Below are 24,131 nucleotides of genomic sequence, written 5' to 3'. Positions count from 1 at the left end.
TGAAACATGCACCTCTCAAATGAACAATCCTTTGTTTCCTGTCTCCAAGCCAGACAATTCATATCGTCTAGTTTTGGACTACAGACATCTTAATACATGTTGCAAAACTTTTGCAGTACAAAATTCGCATAGTGCAGCCCTAATGAATAACATAGTTAGGAAAAAATATAAAACGACATTAGACATATCTAACGGTTTCTTTTGTCAAAACATTGCACCAGAAAGCAGATATTTGACCGCTTTCTCTGCATTTGGGTCGCAGAAAAAATTCTGTCGACTCCCACAGGGGTTCAAGAACAGCCCAGGACTATTCTCAGCTAGGGTAACAGAGTTACTACAAATCTATGATGATGAAGCATTATCTTATGTAGATGATATTTATCTCACAGATGACGACTTGGATACTCACTTGAAAAGAGTGAACACCATCATACTTGGGTTCGCAGCAGAGGGTTACAAATTCAACTTTAAAAAGTCTCGAATTGCCCATCTGACAGTACTATTCTTAGGGTACGAATTATCAAGTGAAGGGAAAAGCCTAGCGGACAACTTCTTAGAGAAGTGCGCTGTACTCCAAGCTCCAAAAACGCTGAAGAATTTACAATCAATACTAGGTTTTCTGAATTTCGGAAGAACTTACATCCTAAATTACGCAGAGAGGGTTAAACCTCTCTACGAACTAATTAAACCTGATTTAAAACAAATCAATTGGACTCAAAAACACACAGAAATTTTGAGATCACTGCAAACAGACATGTTAGCAAAAACAAAATTAGATACACGTGACAACACGATCGATCTTGTAATCCGAGTCCTCACAGGAAGATGCGGATTCACGTACCTAACCTCTAATGAGGGAGAAAAGGTACCTATTTCAATTAAATCTCACTTGTACACACAAGCAGAAAAAACATTCAGTCACACAGAAAGAACTGTGAACGCAGTGCAAATCGCATTAGCAAATGAAAGAGAACTAGCACACGGCAAAAGGATTAACATCCTCACAGCGGAATCCGCCTTCGAGGCGCTATTCAGCCCGGTAAACCTGCCTACAGTGTCACTGGATCCGAAATGGATACAGTGCATAGATTCTCTAGGAGCGGAAGACGTGAAATACTATTTCGCCCCGCAATACGAAGAACTGAATGATTTAGAGTATGCAGAAGAATATCCTCTGCCAATCGAAATTCTGCCTCTCCCATTATATGCCTGTATAATCTATACAGATAGCTCTGTACAGCATTTCAACGTAGAGAGAAAATCCTACGATGCAGCATGTGCGATCATTAAATGTCGTTGGCTGTGCGGTAAAATCAAACCGAAAATAACAAAAACTGAATCAGTAAAGTACTGTTTGGCTCAAAGAACTGAAATCAGATGTTTAAAGATGGCGCTCGAAAATGCAGAACGCGAATTCCCCACACTTATAGTGTGCGATTCTCATTTTTGCGTCAATTCTTACAATAACAAACTGCAGAGTTGGATCGAAAACAACTACAAAGATGACACAGGTGCCACAATAAAGCATAAAAAGCTCTGGAACGAGGTAGCTCTTTTACACAAAGAACTACAAAAGACTCACGTGATTCACGCACAGAGTCTTCAACGTGATGGCGTTCACGTTGCAGGGAATTCATTGGCTAATACAGCCACCGCGGAAGCAACTAAACCGGCTTCCGTAGCCACAAAAAAGCGTACAGATAAATACATAGACGGGGAAACCATGCTGGCAGTAAAAACGACCGTAAAAGGCGACTGTGCAGCACTACCCGTAAACTATCCACTCAATTATGCATACATAATCGATGCAAACTCCGTTCCTTTTGCTCGAATCCCTGGAGTGGGGGATAGAGTAATTCCAAACATGAACAGGAGAATATTTTTAATAGCAGACGCACATATGGGTTTGGGTCTGAATTGCAATCAGTATTCTGGTGGCCGGGAATGAGTGTAGAACACCAAATATATGCAAACAACTGTGAAAACTGCAATAGGGATCGCAGTAGCGAACCTTGCTACCGGCTACCAGTCAGAAAGAGCGTAACGCTGCCTGCACCCCAACCTGCGTCCTATTAATTAGTTAAGACGAAAAGCACTTTAAAAATGAGTCCTCCAGCACTCGGCTGACGCCTAGAACGGTTATAAAAGATTTGCGAGTCTTTATCGGCACATACGCAATTACCACGTTCCATTCTGACCAGGGTCCTGCTTTCAGCTCTCGAGCTTATAAGGAGGCCATGGCCAGCATGGGAATTGGGTTGCGGTATTCTTGTCCGTCGCATCCCGAAGGGAATAGTGTGGTAGAAAGAAAAAACTGTGACATAAAGCAATCTATAACAGCGAAGGTATTAGGTTCAGGCGCTGGGTGGGTCAAACATTTAATAAGTGTCCAGACTAGTCTTAACAACATGCCAAGAAATTCTCTAAAAGGTTTCAGCCCATACGAACTATTGTTCGGAATTAGAATGAACGTTCAGGACCTCGATAGTCAGATGTCAGTGGTACAAGAAGAAACAAAGCACTTTGATGTAAAAGATCGTTTGGCTGTTTTACAGGAACTGAATGAAACAAGAAAATCATTAAGCAACATAAAGTTAAAGCAACAGCCAAGTACCACTGACGAGGCACCACCCGCAACAGCCCCAGCAAGGCCTGTCTGGATTCCAAAGATTGGGGATCTAGTCAGAGAAAAGATCGCGGTTAAGAAGGAATTTGGGCCTTCTTACAGAAAAGCAGTACCTGTCTTAGCAGTCACCGGAACAAGATCAGTTGTGCTACCGCCCCTTGCTGGTAAAAAGGAGAACAGAATCGTGTCCATCGATCTGGTAAAACCACAAGCATGTGGCCTATAATCAACAGTAGGCCCAGTGGACTCCCAAGAAACAACAGAATACCCAAACTTGCAACAATCCAAGAGGTTCAAACTGAAAGACTCATCACATTCGATCAGCCTGCAGTGCACAATGAAGGACTATGCAATAATGCCATGGAACTCGTGCCTCTTGAAACACAGATTGAAACAGTTCGTCAAGAAACAACACCAGTCTACAATGATGTGGCATCAGAAAGTGCTACTGAGAGACAGATTGAAAGAACAATCCCATCAATTGACAGAACTGCCTCTGGTTATTTCATCAACTTCGACAACTTCTCTGAAGATTTAAACGACCCCGAAGTGATGCCAGAAACAAAAAAGTCTTTTAAAGAAAAAGCAACGGAACTCTTTCATCAACTGAAGAAAATCTACCTTGTTTCCCCTTGGCTAGAGTTCTGGTTCGGTCTAGGTGTATTTTTCCTCCTGCTTTGGCTCATCATGGTACTGTGTTTGGGAAAACTCATTGAAGGAAAATATATTACAATGGACACAGCAAGTCAGAACATCAACCTAGTCCTGAAACCATACAGATCATCCCACGTGAAGAAAAGAGAACTGTCAACAGTAAATGTCACAGCAATTCCAATACCTGGTGGGGTAGTATGGGAGAAAACAGACTATGAGATCTATGGTCCGGTCGAAATCCTGAAGTATCCTCATCAACTAAAGGTTTCCTTAAGTGACTTTGTGACACCAAGTACATTCTCTGATGATTGGGACTTTAACAGTATTAATGACATGATGTCTGATTTAGTAATGTCAGCTAGATTCACAGATCATGATTATTTACAAGGTTCATCTAGTTATGAGCAGTTATTCTGTTACACCCACTATGGGGATCATTACTTGCATAAATCTGCACAGCCTAGAAATGTTTTTATGTATAACCAATGGGAACATTGTTCTACACCACCTAAAAGCAGTTCTAAAGCATTCTTTGAGAAATTCAAATACTTCTCAGGGTTTAACACCAGTGATGCAGAAACGTTTTATTACAAACTGTTAGATAAAACAGGAATGAAAACAATGCTGACAAATTTTAAATTGATATATTCAGAAGCATTTTATGACAAAATGATGACATTTGGTTTTGATTATTGGAAAAATATTATTGAAACGAAAACAATTTGGGGTACAAAAGATTGGCAGGTGCAAGGCATAGAAGCACTGTTTAGAACCTGCATGATACCAGAACAAATGTTATTTTTAAATGACACAGTACACCAAACATCTTGTCTTGGCCTAGCTAAGAACAAGGAACTTAAAACACCGTCTATACCAAAGCCAATAGCTGAGAATACAACCACAGATATTGAGTTAGACGTGTCAAAAATTTTACATTTCAACAGAACACATCCTGATTGGAAAAAATGGTTAATCTGGCCTACAGACACAAATAGCTGTCAAGATAGGTTCCTGAATAAAACACAGGGGTTAAAATTGACCAGATTAGACCCTAGATACTCCCAGAGACAACATCCAGGGATTATAACAACATACAGTGTAGGGAAACTCTGCCTAGAATGGCTAGCTACATCCACACTGGCTGAAATTAAGCAACACTTGTCTTTATTAAAAGATGGTGCTGATTTGCGCGATTTCATTCTTGGACCACGCAAACAGCGTCAAAAGCGTTTCATAGCGACCAGCATCTATGCTGCTTACAACGAGGCTTGGAAAGTAAAGCAAATTGAAACTGCTGAAAAAATACGAGAAATTGATCGTATTAATTTGGAGAAATCACTTTCTGTGGTAGACAATGGGTTAATGACTCTGTCTTCCAGAATATATTCTTTGGACAATATTGTATCCTCTGCCTTTGATGTGATAGACAGAGATTTGCTAATGTTACAACATGGCCAGTCTCAATTACGCTCTATTATAGAATTAGGCTGGACGTTGCAAAATCTTCGTTCAGGCTATGTGCCTTGGCGTTTAATCAACACAACATCATTATTTTCCAGTTTTAACCTTACTGATAAACAGATCAGTTTGGCACAGAAAGGAGCAGACTATACAATCCTGAGCATCGAAAGACTCGAGAGATTACCATTGACAATGTCAGAGAGTCCTGTCATTGAATGGATAATACACGGAATTATCACAATTCCGATGACAACTTTCCGCTTTAAAAAGTGCCTTGAATACATACCTGCTGGCCAGTATGAACAATTGGGTAAAGGATATGTAAAATCCATATGGAAGTTACCATACACTCATTCTTGCTATAGTGACAGCGACAAAAATGTATTTCTTAGTGGTGAGAACTGTAAACATTCACTAAGCGGTATACTTTTGTGTCAGGGTATTAATTTACACGGAGCATGTGATGGAAATTCAAACAACATTTCATGCCACCAGCTAGTCACACCTGCAACTCAGATAGAGCCCTTCTTTATGCAACTTTCGAACGGGAGTTACATTCTTAGAACGGATCACAGGTGCTGTGGCCTCGCGCCAGGGACAAGTTATCTAGTACAAGTAACATCCACGGTCAAATGCTGTATGCAAGCATTGTTTCCGAGCGGGCCTCCAGACATAGTGACTCCCCTCTGGCCTCGTCTGAATCTCTATTCTATACGAATTGATACATTAAGCAAAGTGAAATCTGTGCTTTTACAGACAACAGTGCCTATAACATCATCTAAAGAGACGTATGATCTTCTAGTCGCAAGGACAGCTACTGAAGTCCATGACCTTTTATCAACAAATTGCCCCGTGCATTTCGTAGAAATGTGCAGCCAACTCCTTAACATGTCTAGTGCTACAAGCATCCCAGGCATATTTAAGACAGTCTTTACGGGACTGCTAACACCCTTCCAGGCAATTTTGGGAATCTTTCCTAATTTTGTGCACTCCATTTTTGGCGGCATACCACTATTTTTGGGACTCGTTGCAGGGATTCTATTTTTGACCCTCCTGCTACGTTATGGCAAGCCTCGGCTCAGACATAGCTCCCATGGGAATGGAAGAGACAATCCTAGCAATGCGCTACAGGGACAGGATAACTAACGTCCTCGGATTGGCCAGGCTGAGAGATCTAAACATGACCTGGTTCCTTTCATTCAGACCGATATGGCAAAATTGCATTTTACCTGTGCTACGGTGTATGCTTTGCGGAGATGAATGCGTGTTGGACATCTGTCTTTCACTTCCATCAGCAGTACCAATGGACGTCGATACTTTGCTCAGTCCAATAACGGCTCACGCATTGTGTTGTCCCCAGCGGCTACCAATCCTGATGACGGCATTTGTGGAGACTCCTGTACTACAGCCAAGTGGTAACAGTGGAGCGAGTGACAAAAGCAACATCACCCAGGTACAACGTGCTGTGAGCATTGCTGGTCCTGCCTTCGATGACAGCAATCATTCTCACACCTGCCAAGTTACAGCGCTATCTAATTTGGTTGAACTATCACCTGATTTTGTAGACCAATTCTTTGCGAGCCTGTCTGATACGATGTTCTCACCCACAGAGAAACAATAACTTTTAAGAAGTTTTCCGACACACAGTGTTCCCATGAACTCTGAATTCGGCCTTCAGTTTTGATCAACAATAACTGCCAGGAGCTTTGGAAATCTATTTTCTTTGAATTGGACAATTTTTTTTAATATTGACCCTTTTTGGCACAAACAATTCTTTGCTTAACGTAAAAACTATTCTTAGAGAACAGAAGCTTCACACTTCTATTTCTAATCACATCTAGAGACATAACAACATAACACCAGCCTCTAGCACACATGTTATTACAATGCAGTTTTATGTGATGATTTATCTCGCATTTCTTCTGTCAGAGATACTTCATGTGTAATTCTTTATGCATAATCGTTCATTGATTTCATATGCAATAATTTTTGAATGATTACTATGCTTTAAAATACGTACAGCACCTAAATTCCATGTATTACAAGTACGCCTATTTCGAATGCATTTATGTATTTTGGGGTGGGCAATGTTACACATGCATCTAATTGCTTAGTTTTTGTAATTTTGATGGACATTACCCGTGGAGTGGGTGTTGCGTGCTTATCTAGGTTCCTGATCGATACTGTGACCTTATGCCCCTATTCGGCTATAAACCCATTTATTCCCTATATTGGCATAACCGTTCAAGTGCGATTTACTGAAAAGTCATCTCTGGCCTCACACGAACAGAGCCACATTCCAGCATGACTCTCTGCTACTTCCTTTGCGACCAATTAGTGCAATGACAGAGCAGCAGTCACTATCTGATATTCCTAGATAACACTCCGAGTTCTTCAACAAGATAAAAACTTAGCAAACCTGGAAATCCCCGCTTGCTATGTTTTGATTAGTAATGGAACTCTAATGAGCAACTGATAACTATCACTTCCTAGTGACATCTTTAATTGACGTCTTATGTCCAGCAAACTTGCGTCAAACCCGGCACCTGTCAGGTATAAATATTACCAACGTTGCCTTAAGCAACGAGCGAGAACCTGTTGCTGATGCCAGCTGCCTGCAAGACCCCGTGTTGGTAAAAACTAGCACTCTGTCGCTGCAGCCTGCTATCCTGTGGTGGTGAAGCTGCTGATTACCATTATCGCCGCTACAGCGCGACCTATGGTGCAGTACGCTTGAGGAGCCGAGCAGCCGTCCTCTGCGAAGACATCCAGCAGATTCCAGCTGCCCGCGGACGCTGTCCCCCGCCTCCTTCCTCGACGCGCTGAGAGAAGCCGCTGCCTTTCTCGTGCAGAGAAATCCAGTCCCGGCGCTTCCGGTTTACCCTCGCGGGTGACTGGGATATCGAGAGAGACCCCTGAAGGAGATACCAATCCTCCATCATTCTATTCAGAGGTATGGTGTTGACTAAACCCTTAGACGAGAATTCTTGAAACAAACCTTGGCAAAACCAACTTAACTTAAGCTACTTACTTACTCCCCCTTTTCACGTGTTAGGCTTAGGTCAGGCACACTGGGGTAGGCTTAGTTAGAAGCACCAGTTGAGTATGTTAGCCTAATGTATATATGACTGTATATATGTTTTATTACTTTTAAACCATTGTATGGCTAAGAAACCATATCAATGCTTTGGATCACTGAAATAATATCGACGGACAAAATATCGAGTTGCCAAAATATCGTGGACAAAATATCGACAGTCAAAATATCGAGTTTGTATCTACAAACAGGTAAGTACAAAAATATCGAGTACAAAATATCGTTAACAAAAATATAGATGTAAAAAATATCGGCTTTATTAAAAACAGTGTTAAATTAAATTAATATTAAATTTTAATTACTAAAATATACTTAAAACGACTTAAATTAAATTATAATAATTAAATAATAAATGAAAATAATAAAAATAATTTTTTAAAATCTTATTTGTTGACCCTGAACCCTAAAAATACCCCTTTACCCAAAAACCCAAAACTGACCCTGAACCCTAAAAATACCCCTTTACCCAAAAACCCAAAACTGACCCTGAACCCTAAAAATACCCCTTTACCCAAAAACTGAAAACTGACCCTGAACCCTAAAAATGCCCCTTTACCCAAAAACTGAAAACTGACCCTGAACCCTAAAAATGCCCCTTTACCCATGAACTGAAAACTGACCCTGAACCCTAAAAATACCCCTTTACCCATGAACTGAAAACTGACCCTGAACCCTAAAAATACCCCTTTACCCATGAACTGAAAACTGACCCTGAACCCTAAAAATGCTCCTTTACCCAAAATTTATCAATATTATTTAATTAGCAATTAATTATTAATTAACAATAACAATAAAGTAAATATATTAGAACATTAGCTGTAATTATTTTAATAATTAATATTATTTTTTCAAAATTAATTACTTAAAAATTACACAAAATTATATATATTAAAAATGTACTCTAATTAATGTAATTAACTAATTACAATTAATTAATTAACAATTATTTACTAATACAAAATATGTTCAAAATTATATTAATTAATTAACTAATTAATATTAATTAATTATCAATTAATTATTAATTAAAAATATTAACAAACATATATTAATTAATTAATTATTATTAAATTACTTCCCACCCTATTCCCCTATAAACCCACAACCCGCTACAGAATTACATTACGCAATTATTATAAAAACAAAATTCATGTAATAAAATATTTTATAACATTAATACACACTATTCACACATATTATTACATAAAAATACACTATAAAATATTATATATTATTAAAAAATCGATATTTTTGCTATCTATATTTTATACAGTCGATATTACTTCACTTACCTGAAAAACGATATTTTTGTAGTCGATATTATGTCCAGTCGATATTTTGTCCAGTCTATATTAAAAACTCGATATTATGTCCAGTCGATATTTTGGAGTCGATATTTTGTCTCTATACCCAATGCTTTTACAGTTCTATTTCGCAATACTTATCTTACTGTACGTACTTTTTATAATAACAGTTATTGCAATTGTGGCAATACATTTCTCTTGTACGAGAAGAAAGACTGTTCAATAAATGTTAACCCTTTATTGACAAACGCCCGTCTCTCTATTCTCTACATACCGTGAAAGTAAACTGCACTAGACTGACTGAGTGAAATCTATGTCTATTGTTTCACACGACCCTAGAGATCGACTCTTGATCTGAGGAGCAAAGTTGTCATGTTGCACGGTTGTTGGAAAACTGAATCCCTTCTTGTCTGTGCCAAGGAAGCTGATCACTTCCTATGCAGAGAAGAAAGTTTCCAGTGACCTCTGAGCTAGTTGGTAACACAACCCAATTAAGTTTAGCATAGTCAGTGGAGGCCTGGAATATCCGCAGTTCCACGTCGATACTACTGTTTATGTTATTCCAATGCGCAGGGCCTAGTGGGAAACTAGGAACTACACTACAGTGCACACAGGTGAGTGCAGGGTGTGGTACATGACAATTGTGGGCAATGATTTTGTGACTGCCTAGCCCTGTACTCGAGAACCCCAATCTGTGTTGCAACTGTACCAAGCTTTATTAAATTGCTGTCAGCGAACACTGGTTAAATAGCACAATTCAGAATAGTTCATGGGATAAGAGTACCCTGGAGTGGGATTTGGTAGGTTTGATTACTTTATAAGTGTACCCTGGAGTGGGATTTGATAGGTTTGATGACTTTATAAGTGTACCCTGGAGTGGGATTTGATAGGTTTGATTACTTTATAAGTGTACCCTGGAGTGGGATTTGATAGGTTTGATTACTTTATAAGTGTACCCTGGAGTTGGTTTTTATAGGTTTGATTACTTTATAAGTGTACCCTGGAGTGGGATTTGATAGGTTTGATTACTTTATAAGTGTACCCTGGAGTGGGATTTGATAGGTTTGATTACTTTATAAGTGTACCCTGGAGTGGGATTTGATAGTTTTGATTACTTTATAAGTGTACCCTGGAGTTGGTTTTGATAGGTTTGATGACTTTATAAGTGTACCCTGGAGTGGGATTTGATAGGTTTGATTACTTTATAAGTGTACCCTGGAGTGGGATTTGATAGGTTTGATTACTTTATAAGTGTACCCTGGAGTGGGATTTGATAGGTTTGATTACTTTATAAGTGTACCCTGGAGTTGGTTTTGATAGGTTTGATGACTTTATAAGTGTACCCTGGAGTGGGATTTGATAGGTTTGATTACTTTATAAGTGTACCCTGGAGTGGGATTTGATAGGTTTGATTACTTTATAAGTGTACCCTGGAGTGGGATTTGATAGGTTTGATTACTTTATAAGTGTACCCTGGAGTTGGTTTTCATAGGTTTGATGACTTTATAAGTGTATCCTGGAGTGGGATTTGATAGGTTTGATGACTTTATAAGTGTACCCTGGAGTGGGATTTGATAGGTTTGATGACTTTATAAGTGTACCCTTGAGTGGGATTTGATAGGTTTGATTACTTTATAAGTGTACCCTGGAGTTGGTTTTTGATAGGTTTGATGACTTTATAAGTGTACCCTGGAGTGGGATTTGATAGGTTTGATGACTTTATAAGTGTACCCTGGAGTGGGATTTGATAGGTTTGATGACTTTATAAGTGTACCCTGGAGTGGGATTTGATAGGTTTGATTACTTTATAAGTGTACCCTGGAGTTGGTTTTGATAGGTTTGATGACTTTATAAGTGTACCCTGGAGTGGGATTTGATAGGTTTGATCACTTTATAAGTGTACCCTGGAGTGGGATTTGATAGGTTTGATTACTTTATAAGTGTACCCTGGAGTTGGTTTTTATAGGTTTGATGACTTTATAAGTGTACCCTGGAGTGGGATTTGATAGGTTTGATGACTTTATAAGTGTACCCTGGAGTGTGATTTGACAGGTTTGATGACTTTATAAGTGTACCCTGGAGTGGGATTTGATAGGTTTGATTACTTTATAAGTGTACCCTGGAGTTGGTTTTGATAGGTTTGATGACTTTATAAGTGTACCCTGGAGTGGGATTTGATAGGTTTGATGACTTTATAAGTGTACCCTGGAGTGGGATTTGATAGGTTGGATGACTTTATAAGTGTACCCTGGAGTGGGATTTGATAGGTTTGATTACTTTATAAGTGTACCCTGGAGTGGGATTTGATAGGTTTGATGACTTTATAAGTGTACCCTGGAGTTGGTTTTGATAGGTTTGATGACTTTATAAGTGTACCCTGGAGTGGGATTTGATAGCTTTGATTACTTTATAAGTGTACCCTGGAGTGGGATTTGGTAGGTTTGATGACTTTATAAGTGTACCCTGGAGTGGGATTTGATAGGTTTGATGACTTTATAAGGGATTTAAGTTTAAAATGATTTGTCAATGTCTAAAGCTTAAATTCAGAGGGTGGGAGATGAGGGGTCTACTCACAGAATGTGGCAGTGCACTGACATGTTGTGAACAGTGTGTTAGACATCCAAGAATTGGAATTATGGATGTCAAGGAAAGAGAGAATATCATGTTCCAATCCTCCTGCACTGCTGTAAGCTCTCACTAAGTGGTACAAAAGGGGGTGGTGATGGACGGAGCATCTGAACCAATCAAACACTCACACCCAGTCAACAGATCTGGGTTTAATCCATCACCGTTCTTTAGCCCACTCTGCCACCCCAGTTCAGACATGGCAATATGCAAATCAGTCTGACCCTGGGCCTCATGGGAACAGTCCAGCCTGAACTGCCAAGTCATGCCTTCCCTGGACTGGAAACAGGCTTCCTAGGACCGGTTTCTGGCATTACAGCCGTCTTCAGCCAGGCTTGCTTGAATCCAGTGGCAAAGTGAGCAAGGGACTCCCGTCTGAGCATACCCTGCCAACTTATGGCGAACAAAGCGGTACAAAAGGGGGTGGTGATGGACGGAGCATCTGAACCAATCAAACACTCACACCCAGTCAACAGATCTGGGTTTAAACGTTCAACGTTCACTTGCCCACTCTGCCACCCAAGTTCAGACATCGCCATATGCAAATCAGTCTGACCCTGGGCCTCATGGGAACAGTCCAGCCCGAACTGCAAAGCCATGCCTTCCCTGGACCGGAAACAAGCTTCCTAGGACCGGTTTCTGGCATTACAGCCGTCTTCAGCCAGGCTTGCTTGAATCCAGTGGTAAAATGAGCAAGGGAATCATGTCTGAGCATACTCTGCCAACTTATGGTGAACAAAGCGGTACAAAAGGGGGTGGTGATGGACGGAGCATCTGAACCAATCAAACACCAATCAAGCTCTCACTAGGCATTTCTGTTTGTGCTACTAGTTCCAAGGTAGTCCTGCATGGTCATGCATGCACTGGAGGAGTCACTACCTAATAGCTCTATAGAATGGGAAGCTGCCCAGCCCGCTGGACATGGTAACAGAGCTCTTCCTGGTGCACAGAGTCCTAGTGAGCAACCACAGTCCGGCATGAATACTAGAGAGCAGATCCTTGACAAAAAGAGCAGACCCAAGCATAGAACAGTCTTGCAGCGCAGCAAAGATAGAAGCCAAAACCATGAGTTCTGTTTGTGCAGGGGTTGGCTAATAATTGCATATGGTTTAACTACAACGTGCCTTCACAAACTGATATTCGCCTACTCTATGGATGCTGGTGAAGTAACAATAAGTGAATAGTAGAAAACAAAAAGTAACTGTGGGTCTATGAAAACAGTTTTTTGAGAGAGAATGGGTTTGAGTTGAGGGAACAGGAAGCAGCGGCGCTCAAAGCGGTGTGATCTCTTGGTTACAATGTTCATGCAGTGGGCATGCAGTGCAATGCAGGGCAGGGGACACAAACCCAAATGGAAAAACACCCCTGTACTGGTTTAGGGAGGCCCAGACCAAATAGAGGAAGAGCAGAACCTGTGCACACGCCGATTAGAAAGGTTGTCCTGATGTCAGGACACAATGCTACATGCAAAATGGAAGTATATGTCAAGGTTCAAAACAAGCACAAAGGTGTGTGTGTGTGAAGAAGTCTTTATTAATCAATTATTGGTCAGTACAGAAAATAATAGCCAGCCGACACGTGTTTCGTCACACCGTGAAGGAGATGTGACTCATCAGGGCTGAAATTCTGGTAGGATAATCAGGGTCGTCGTGTCAAGCTCTGATGTGTGGATGACCCCGTGATGCAAAAAGGGGTAGACAGGGTTAGTCCCTCGTTAGGCAAAAAGGGGTTGTAGAAGTAGAGGATGGGTGCGTCCAAAACTTCCTAGTGATACTTGGCACAGAAACAGGAGCGCAACGGGTCCGTGTGTCCAGGGAGCGTGGTCCACGCTCCCTGGACGCACAGAGGCTGCACGGAGGCGGCATTGAGACCCCTTTGAGCAGGTCCCAGGCCCAGCTCTCCTGTGCTTCTGTATCACTCTTGCCCCTGTCTTTGCCTTGCTTCTTCCCTGTTTTCTGAGTGCTTTCTTCTTGTTTTTCCATCATTTTTCACTGCTGCGTTCTCCCTTTTCCCTATTTTTTGAGTGCTTTCTCCATGCTTTCTTTACGTTTTCACTGATTGAACAGTCACCACGAAGCAGTTAGCAACTCCAGTGCCTTCAGACCCCTATGGGTGTCTAGCTGCGCTTTATAAATTCTTGATTGATAGAAAAGGAAAGATAATGAGACAACGAGGCTCTCTATTTTTAGGTTGAGGACCGTCGCACTGCATAGCAGTGGGCAGAGCCCGAGATTTAATGTTTCTTAGAGGGGGCTTGGAACCCACCCCTCTTCTCTATTGGCTGGCCTAGTAAATGCTGGCCAGCCATTGGAGGAGAGGGGCGTGTTTTTTAGGTTCTTTCTATCTGTGACGTCATAGGTCACTCACCAAAAAACACGCCCCGATTCCGAAAATTTCGAAACTTTGCGGCAGCCATTTCTGCCCGACCATAGGAAGAGAAAAGCACCATTCTTGTTACATATACGTGCAGCTATTACTGCAAGCCATACAGCATGCAGCCAAAGAAAACAAAATTACGCTTTAAGAGAAAGCTTCATCGTAAAATGAATTGATCACAATGGAGAAACTGGTAACTTTGAGTAATACTGTTGCCTTTAATGGGGTGGGTGTGGCTAGTAAGTGTGCAACGTGTATTTCCAAACAATGATCAAGCGTGCATGATGATGGGTTTTAAAGGATAACATGGGGAGGTATTCTGATACCAGGGGGTGCCAAGTAGCCTCTATGGCATCACTGCCCTGGCTGGAGCCCCTGCACACCTGGCTCTCTGCAGCAGCACTCCTACTGCCGCCCGCCTCCTCAACGAAGGTGTGAGGGCTACTGCAAACCAAGAGATCAAGCTGCGGCCGCTGCCCTTACCTGCTCTCTGCCGGCTGCCCGCTCCTCCGCTGCTCCTTTCCTTTTCAGCGGAGGGAGCGAGGGTGTTCAGCCTCGCAGTCTGAAGCCTCACGCATGATTGCTTCCGCCCCGGAGGTTATTGTGTACCGGGAGGCGTCCACCTTGTCTCCGTCAGCTCTGTGCAGTCCGGTCGGTGAAGCCTCTGCTGCATTGCGTGTCACCCGCCCGCTCCGTCCCTCACGTACTCCAGCACAGTTTCTTAAGGTCTCCTCCCTCCTCTATTTTCTTCCCCCTGCCTTGCAGGTTGGCCGCCTCTCTGTCCGCGGTGTGGCAGTGGGATGGGAGGCTGACAGAGTGGGCCATCAGCTGCTCCATTAGCCCTGTACTCCAGAATCTGCCTCCTTCACCCTTCCTCTGCTTGCATATACAGAGCTGCATACCTAGGGCTCCATGCACAGAATTAGGCCTCTGCTTTCACGGTGGTGCCAGACAGTGCACTCTACTTGGCTTACCTGTAAGGAGCGCAGGAGTTACCACCACAGCCTGGTGAGCCTGCCATGTGAAGGACTCTACCCCAGCCCTACCAGCCGGCAGCCTGTCACCAAATCTCCAGCGTTCCCAAGGTGGACGAGTGATAGATCCTTCCTCGGGCCCTCCCTGTCCTGCAGAGGCAGTTGCCTATCACATATTTTTCAGATTACCATGGCCGACTTTGCCCTAATCTTACCAACCATCAGCCATTCAAAATCTACAGAGCGCCGTGACTTGGACATTTGACTGGCTCAGGCCAAGCCCTAGAAGCCATTCAGAAGGGAACTGTCGTGTAATGTCCAGATTTCCAGCTGCACACAGGACTGGCTGCGCCTCAATCGTACCCTCTTTCAGGGGTTGCAAGCTGTCTCGAAACCTGCACACTCCCTCGAATGCTGCATATGACTGACTTTCTTCCCAGAACTACCAGCCTTGCAGAGGCACGATTGATTATCCAGAACCTGACACATCTTCACAGTGCATTTTTTTTAGTTGCATAAAACATACAATTTATTGTATTAAATACTTAGAATCCAGGATGGTGCCAGGTACAGACGTATCTGATTAACCAGAAGGTGTTGTTGTGTGACTGTGCTTGCGCCCTGCAAGCTTCACTTTCAGAGGCACGAGCCTGGCTCTGTGACGCACTCTCAGGGGTTCTTTACAACCCCCGAGTGCCCCCAACCCGTCTCTACTGCGTGTACCCTCGCTCAGGCCCAAGTGGAATAATCTCTTTAATCAGACCAGCTCCTTCCACCGGATTATGTGGGCGTGGAGAGCTGTGCTTGCTTCCCTGCCCCCTGCCTGTTCTGGCTCTCCTGCCCCCTAGCTGTGCTTGCTTCCCTGCTCCCTGGCTGTGCTTGCTTCCCTGCCCCCTGGCTGTGCTTGCTACCCTGCCCCCTGGCTCTGCTTGCTTCCCTCCCCCCTGGCTGTGCTTGCTCCCCTGCCCCCTCGCTGTGCTTGCTTCCCTGGCCCCTGGTTGTGCTTGCTTCCCTGCCCCCTGGCTGTACGTGCTTCCCTGCCCCCTGGCTGTGCTTGCTTCCCTGCCCCCTGGCTGTGCTTGCTCCCCTGCCCCCTGGCTGTGCTTGCTCCCCTGCCCCCTGGATCTGCTTGCTCCCCTGCCCCCTGGCTGTGCTTGCTCCCCTGCCCCCTGGCTGTGCTTGCTCCCCTGCCCCCTAAATGTGCTTGCTCCCCTACCCCCTGGATGCGCTTGCTCCCCTGCCCCCTGGCTGTGCTTGCTCCCCTGTCCCCTGGATGTGCTTGCTCCCCTACCCCCTCGCTGTGCTTGTTCTCCTGCCCCCTCGCTGTGCTTGTTCTCCTTCCCACTGTCTGTGCTTTTTCTCTTGCCCCCTCTCTGTGCTTATCTCCTGCCCCTAGCTGTGCTTGTTCTCCTGCCCCCTCACTGTGCTTGTACTCCTGCCCCCTCGCTGTGCTTGCTCTCCTGTGTGTGTGTGTGGCTCTGGGTGTGTGTATGTGGCTCTGGGTGTGTGTGTGGCTCTGGGTGTGTGTGTGGCTCTGTGTGTGCGGGGCTCTGTGTGTGTGGGGCTCTGTGTGTGTGGGGCTCTGTGTGTGTGGGGCTCTGTGTGTGGGGGCTCTGTGTGTGGGGGGCTCTGTGTGTGGGGGGCTCTGTATGTGTGTGTGGTGGCTTTGTGTGTGTGGCTCTGTGTGGGTGTAAATGCAATAGGAGGTCGTGCATTTGCGAGCGATTAAGCTATTGGCATTGTAAATGACAATGCCATTTATTTAACGATTAAGCTATTGGCATTGTAAATGACAATGACATTCATTTATGATTTAAAAAAAAAGTCATGAGCAATACCAATAGCTCTACCTTTAATAATGACGAGACCATTGCATTGTAAATGCTTGTTACAGTAATGACTTTGGGGAAATTAATTTGACATTGCATTGGCCTAGACGTTTGCATTGGCCCAGACACTCAGTTTTAAGTGGTTAAAACAAATAGTCAGAATTCTTTACGCATGAATTATCATACTACCACCATAAACTATGGCCATTTATATATAAGATAGAGGTCCCAAGCATGGCCAGGAGATCTGATTCATTTGTGCAGAGAAACATCCAATACTGGAAATATGTCACTATTGATGAAGTGTGCGGTGTCAAGTTGTGCTCTGACTGACAGAGCAACTTGGATTGTGTCACTAAGACAAGCCTCTCGTTCTTGTGCATCCCACAACAGGCAGCACTCGGCTAGCAGCTTGTGCTATTTACATAATCTCAGTAATGCAACAAGATTGTCTGCATATTATTGAGGATTTACTATTGCATTTGAGCAGTGAGAAAAATCACACTTGCCTCTGTCCACATATGAGCTCTAAACGTGGTGTACACAGCAAAAATAGATAGTGCATGGAGTAACTTTATCACCAGAATTATTTCTATGAGGCAGTAATGTTGCACATACATTAGAAGGTCCCAATAATTCTAAATATACTACGCGCCTCAGCGTTTGCAGAACAATCATCTGGGGTGATTACTAATTAATGGAGTTGCATCACTAATAGTTCGTTGAACATTGCGGGTTTCTAATTAATTAATTGCGGGTTTCTAACACACTAGAATCGACTCCCGAAGGAGTATCTCTGCGCTATAGACCGCTGGGTAACCCGTCCTGGCTTTCCCTGTGAGATGGTCCCTACTGGGTATCTCTAAGGTGAAACCAGGCATCCCCGGCGTTTGTGGGGGGCCGTTGTGGAGATGAGGCAAGCTAATGCCCAGAGTTGCCGAGTGTGATCCCTAGTTAGAGTAGGCACCGAGGCGAGAATTATCGAGTCCGCTGACCCTGGTCCAAGACCCTGCCGCGTCGGGCATTGAACCCTGGTCCCGGGCCGTCCTCTGCTCCCGGGTCTGCCGCCTCTAACCAGTGAGCCACACAACTCAACATTGCACCCCCTATGGCATTCTCCTATTCTGCAATACCTTGACCCGAGTCCAAAAGTGGACATCCATTTCTTAACGGAGATCTGGCTCGCACCTACTCTGCCCCAGATATGTCTGTGGCCATTGTGGTAGGCTAATCGATCACTCACTCTGATCATACAACCGGAGTGAGCTGCGGGAATGCCATCATATGTCGTTCTAATTTTGGACGTTATTGAGGGACCTGCCTTTTCACTTCAGATATTGTCTAATTTCTCTCTCTCTGGAGCCCTAATTGTCCACCTGCCCAAAGCCTCTGGCTCTGCCCTTGATGCTCTACTTACCCCATTCAATCTACAATATTCCAACTTTGTAGTCCTTGGAAACTTTAATGTACCCATGGATGGCCCTTACTTCAGCTCAGCAGGGCAATTCAGAAAGGCAAAATATGACTTTAACGTTTCTCAACTGGCAATGGGTGCCACTCATAGTTGTGGACATACCCTCGATTTGATATCCTCTAACTACCCTTCCTTTACTGTTGGCTCCCCCTTTCAATTCGTCTGGATGGATCACTTTCTAGTGCCCTTCCACATATATCTTCCTTAAGCCCAATCAGGTTCCACCAAATCCATGAACATCTCCAGACCCTGGTGGAATATCCTTGAGTCCAGCCTCTCACTGATGTTTTCCCAAATGTAAGTAACTACCTCAGACTGAATAGAAGATGCAATCAATTCCTTCAACAAATCCCTAGCACTAGGCTTGCACACACTGCCTCCTCCCAAATCTTTTCCCAGCATGCGAACCACACCCTCCGCTAACTGGTTCACACCTGGTCTTCAGGAATAAAAACTCAAATGCGAACAAATGGAAGGGAAGTGGTGCAGGAACTATGACATTGAGGACAAGTGGGCTTATAGCACTGCCCTCAAACAGTTCCTGAGAAATATCAAGAAGGCAAAAATTGCTTTCCTGTCTTCGCAAATTGCAGCCGCCGACAAAACCCCCAGAAGTTTTGCAGCCAGAGGCCTGCACACAAAGTATGCCTGCATTTCAGTCTCTAGCAGAGGACCTTTACCTCTTTTTCCTCTCAAAAGAGGAAAAATCTATTCTAAGTTTAACAAGCCGTCTGACCTTTACAGCCAGAGTTAACTTCCACTGCACCTCCAGTCAAGACTGCGGCATGTTTTTGATAATTTAATCCAATCTCACTAGCTGACTCAGAACAAATAATTAATCAAATCAAATCTGTCCACCCTTTATACTCGCCAAAGCGACCCCTGTCAATAATCCTCAAATCAATACCTTTTTAAACTTGTTCTTAGATTTTGGTGAGGTGCCTCTTAGCTGGAAAAATGCACTTGTGATTCCTCTGTTAAAAAAAGCAAACGCCACCCCTTGCACCGTGAGTATTTACAGGCCCATCTCTCTCCTTCCACACCTTGGCAAGATGTCATAGGCCCTGCAGGCCCTGCTGCACCGTCAGATCATCAGATTTCTGGAGCATAATGAGATTCGTGAAAAAATATAAGGAGGACCCCACGCAGGCTAATAGGGGACTGGGGGGATGATAGTTATCAAAAAGGACAGCGGTGTCCCCACTAGAAGGACAGAATGAGGGTGTGTCCAGTCTTAATGAGTGCACACTATGGTGAACCTATACTTCAATTTACAGCATACCATCAATCGGGCGGGAAAGGTAAAGGTACAGAGTGTCACTAAGCCCAACTCTGTTTAACATCTATCTGGCTCCTTTAGCTTTAGTTGCACAAAGTTGGTGCATGAACATCATTTCTGACCCAGATGACACTCATTAAAGATGATACTGATGATACTGACACTAAACAATGATACTGTAAAGGGGGACTTACATGGCTCTCTCGTCTATTACTCAATGGATTCACAACAGCTGCTAATGACTCAATTTAGACAAAACTGACATTTTGATGTTTGGGTCATCCTCCCCACTTCACGCACTCTGACCTTCTGAAGGGGTCATGAAGGACATTGCTTTAAAAATATTTGCAACTTGACACACAAGAGTATTGTACATGCACTAATCCCCTCCAGGTTGGATTACGCCAACGTCCTCTATCTAGGTACCCCCCAGAATCTGTTGTCTCGACTATAACTTGTTCAAAATGCCACAGCCAGGCTCATACTGAATATCCCCAAGCGCTATTTCATCGGACTAGGGCTCAAAGAATTACACTGGCTACTAATCAATTCTAGGATTAAATTTAAGGCACTTCTCATCACTCACAGAGCCCTCCACCAGAAGGGTCCTAGCTACATCCAAGATGAGCTTAAACACTACTCTCCCATTAGGGCACGTTGCTCTGCCAATCACAACTTTTTGTGCATCTGCAGATTTCAAAAAGGCAGAGCTGGGGACAGGTCTTTCTCCATTCTCCCTCATGGTCTCTAGAACGCCCTCCCACCCCCCAAATCCATATCTAGCGAAAGCCTGTTCAAGGCAAAGTTAAAAAGAGTGCTGTTTGTTGATCTGTTACCTTTCGATCTTACCTGATACATGCTAGCAACAGGACGCTTCTTCTGAAGCAGCAGTTGCTCTCCATAAATATCTTTTCATTCATTCATGTCAAACCAATATCTGAAATGGAAAGTGTTACATCTGGGGGTCTCTAGTTGGCAATGGTAATCACCTTTGTCCAAATAGGGACCCTTACTTCTAAGTCAGGATAAGGGGATTACACTCCTTAATAACCCCTGCTCCCCCCCTTGGTAGCTTGGCACGAGCAGACAGGCTTATCGCAGAGGCAGTGTGTTAAGCATTTGTGAATATACACAGTAATACAGTGATAACACTACAGATGGGCACAACACAGGTTTTATAAAAATAGGTATTCTTTATATAGACTTAAACATAAGACCACAAACGACAAAAAACCACAATACTACACTAAAAGTTGACCTAAAGATGATTAAAGTTGCTTAGTTCAACGGTTGCGTCCTGCCTCAATGCTTGCGCAGAGTAGAGGACTCATCATGAGCCTTACCGGTGGAGATGATGCGTAGATTCTCGGCCTGTGGGCCCACTGCGGTGCGCACAATGGCGCTTTGATGCGATGCGATGATCCGGTTGCGATGCGAGAAGATGGCGCCCTTGATGCGGTGATGCAATGACGCCCTGGCAGTCTTGTGACGACTCTTTACTTTTGAGCCGCGACAGGCCCTGCGACGCGCTTCTCCGGTGAGGCGATGGCGACTCTTTCGATGGCGTCACGCTTCTCCTGTGATGCGACAGCAAGCAGCTTCGATGAACACATGCTTCCAAGGAGATGTGGCGGCGGCTCGCTTCTCTGGCGATGCAACGATTTCAGCTGTGGCAGCGACACGCTTCTTCTCGATGCGTCACGCTTCCAGCGGCACGCAAGTGTCTGGAGTCAGAATTCCCAGCAAGGAAATTCAGGGGGAGCTGGGGAGGAAATATTTTGTCCCTGAGACTTCAGTAGGAGGCAAGCACAGTTCAAGCCCTTAGAGAATATTCAGTAGGTGAAAGTCCTTACAAAGTTCCTTCTCCTTTCCCTTCACAATGAAGCAACCACTGCAGGCCAACCCAGCAAACAGCACACTGGCAGAGGGGCAGTCCAAACTCCAGCAGCTCTCTTGGTTCTTCTCCTTGCCAGAAAGGTTTCTTGTTCCAGAAGTGATCTAATTTCTCGGGATCAGTGTTAGACCTGGCATCCTTGGCGTGGGCCCCTTACATCACTCTCACAGTCCCTCCCTATGCACACGACCCCCCTTTTCAAGCTAGATGGCCCTGTGCCCCCACAGCAGCCCTGTGCGATGCTCCCCAGATGTAACCCTAGCCTTCGTCCTCGCCAACCCCCCTTAGACCCCCGCATAGCAACCCCGATCCCCCAGGTTCATGACTCCCTAGAGCAGCACAATAGACAGCCCAGGGGAGATTCCCTCGTCCCTAGACCCCTGATTCTATCACCCCCCATGCAGGGCCCAGGACCAAGGGGAACCTGGGCAACAAACGGCCTGTGCCCGGCTGGGAGTTGCGAGACTCTCCCAAAGAAGAGGGGTGGAGTTGTTTCGTTCACACCTCGTGCCTCTCCCAGGACTCGTCCCCCGCTGGTCGTCTGCAAGCCCGGCCGCAAGACTTCAAAGTGGGCAGGACACCAGCTGGCAGGAAGCCCACCAGCTGGCAGGAAGCCCTCAATCACGACCGGGGCACCAGAGGCCCGCCTGCAACAAGCCCCGGACTTCAAAGGGGAAAGAAACTATAACTGGCCGGTCCGTCTGTTGCCAGGGGTTCTTGTCTTTGGATCCTGTCGTGAGAGGGAGCCCTGCGGACTTGGTCGCGGCTGACCCTATATTTTTGAAAGAGGAAGATCTCCCCTGCAGCGGGCCCTGCTGACTGGATCGCGGCTCGCCCTAGGGGAATCGGAAGAATTGTAGACCAGAAAACCCAGAGCGAGCCCTGCTGATTGGATCGCGGCTCTCCCGAGGAGGATCGGAAGAATTGTGTGCCTAGAATTTGGAGGGAGCCCTACTGACGTGAATGCGGCTCTTCCCCATCCCAAGGACGCCCTAGACTTCTGGCTCAAGCCCTGCCGTCCCGCTCGCAGCTCGAAGATTGAGAGCCGAGCCAGGACAACACGCCCCCACCACCGCAAGCCGTACAGAGCCCCGGAGTGCGAGCCGTACTCTGGGTACACCTCGCACCGGCACCAGCAGCAGTGTGTCCCGCTCGCAGCTCGAGGATTGAGAGCCGAGCCCGGACGACCCGAACCTGCCACCAGGGGAAGCCTTGAGCCGAGGAGAGCGAGTTGGTTGTTGGGGACGCTCCGCACGAGAGGTATCAGCATGACACGCGGCTCGAGGATTGAGAGCCCTACGCTGATACCCTCCCCATCTGCTATTTGACTTCCACCCCTTGGCTCGAGGATTGTGAGCCGGCAGCCCCCCATCAATTCTCACAGCTCAGCAGGCCCGAGCCCAACGTGGGGTACTCTGTGCCCGAGGACTGCCAATCCCCTCTCCCGGTGGGCTGGGCGTCTGGCCCCCGATTCTAGCCTCTGACCCCACCAACCTGTCCAGTACTTCTCCCGCGACTGCGGAAGTCCTGGTCTCCCTACCTGATTGTAGAGTGTAACCGTGTGCAGTGCAAGATTGATAATAATTGCGATATAAAGAACCTTTTCTTCTTACCTTCACCTGGTGTGGCGTCTCTCTGTGGTCTGGTGGGATCTTACTGTGCCCCCCTACAAATGCCTAACCCTCCTCTCTGAGAGTCAGACTCAAAGCGCTCGGCACTGTTCCTGGAGGAGGAGGGTCCCTGGGGGGACAGAGGTAGCTACCCCTGTCCTCCAGAGAACCTCCCCCTCTAACAATCGGGGTCCCAATATTTATACCCCAAAATCCTTTATTCTCTGCCTAGTCCAAACCAGTTCCTGAGCACTTTGTTTACATGACTCTCTTCTTCCTTTCACTGTGCAGGGCAGAGACATCAGCCATCCCACATGAGGTGGAGCCAGCACAGGGGAGGGAAGATACAGCTCTGGAGCACTCTATTGACATGATTCCTCCTCTCCTTTCACAGTGCAGGGCAGAGACATCAGACAAGCCACAGGGGGTGGAGCCAGCATTGTAGAGGGAAGGCCTAGCCCTATTCAGGTCCCAGGTGCAACTCCTCCCTCCCATCTAGATGCAGAACTCTCTATTCACCACCGCGCTGTCCCAGCCCATCTCCTGGAATCCCCCAGCCCTGTCACTCACAAACCCAGACAAGGAATACACAACCCAGCAGAGGCAGGCCTGGATAGTTAGGCAAAAAAATACCTACTTTTTAAAAGTGGTATTTTCAAACACAGAATAATAAAAACAACTTCTCTAAAAGATGTATTTTATTATTCTGAGTTCAGGCATACTAAACTCGAATTTCTACCATGTTCCCTGAGTCAGTTAGGATTATAAGAATGTAATAATCTAACTGCCTATTCTGGCCTATGAGTACAGGTAGCCTTCAATAGTGAAAAACGAAAATGGCTGTAATTCACAATTAGAACATGCTACACACATCAGAGCATGTCCTACCTTATACTTACAATGCACCCTGCCATTGGGCCAACCATAG

The sequence above is a fragment of the Lissotriton vulgaris genome, chromosome 7, assembly GCF_964263255.1.
Source record: "Lissotriton vulgaris chromosome 7, aLisVul1.2, whole genome shotgun sequence".
Classification (NCBI taxonomy): Eukaryota; Metazoa; Chordata; class Amphibia; order Caudata; family Salamandridae; genus Lissotriton; species Lissotriton vulgaris.
This window is presented reverse-complemented; position numbering follows the sequence as displayed.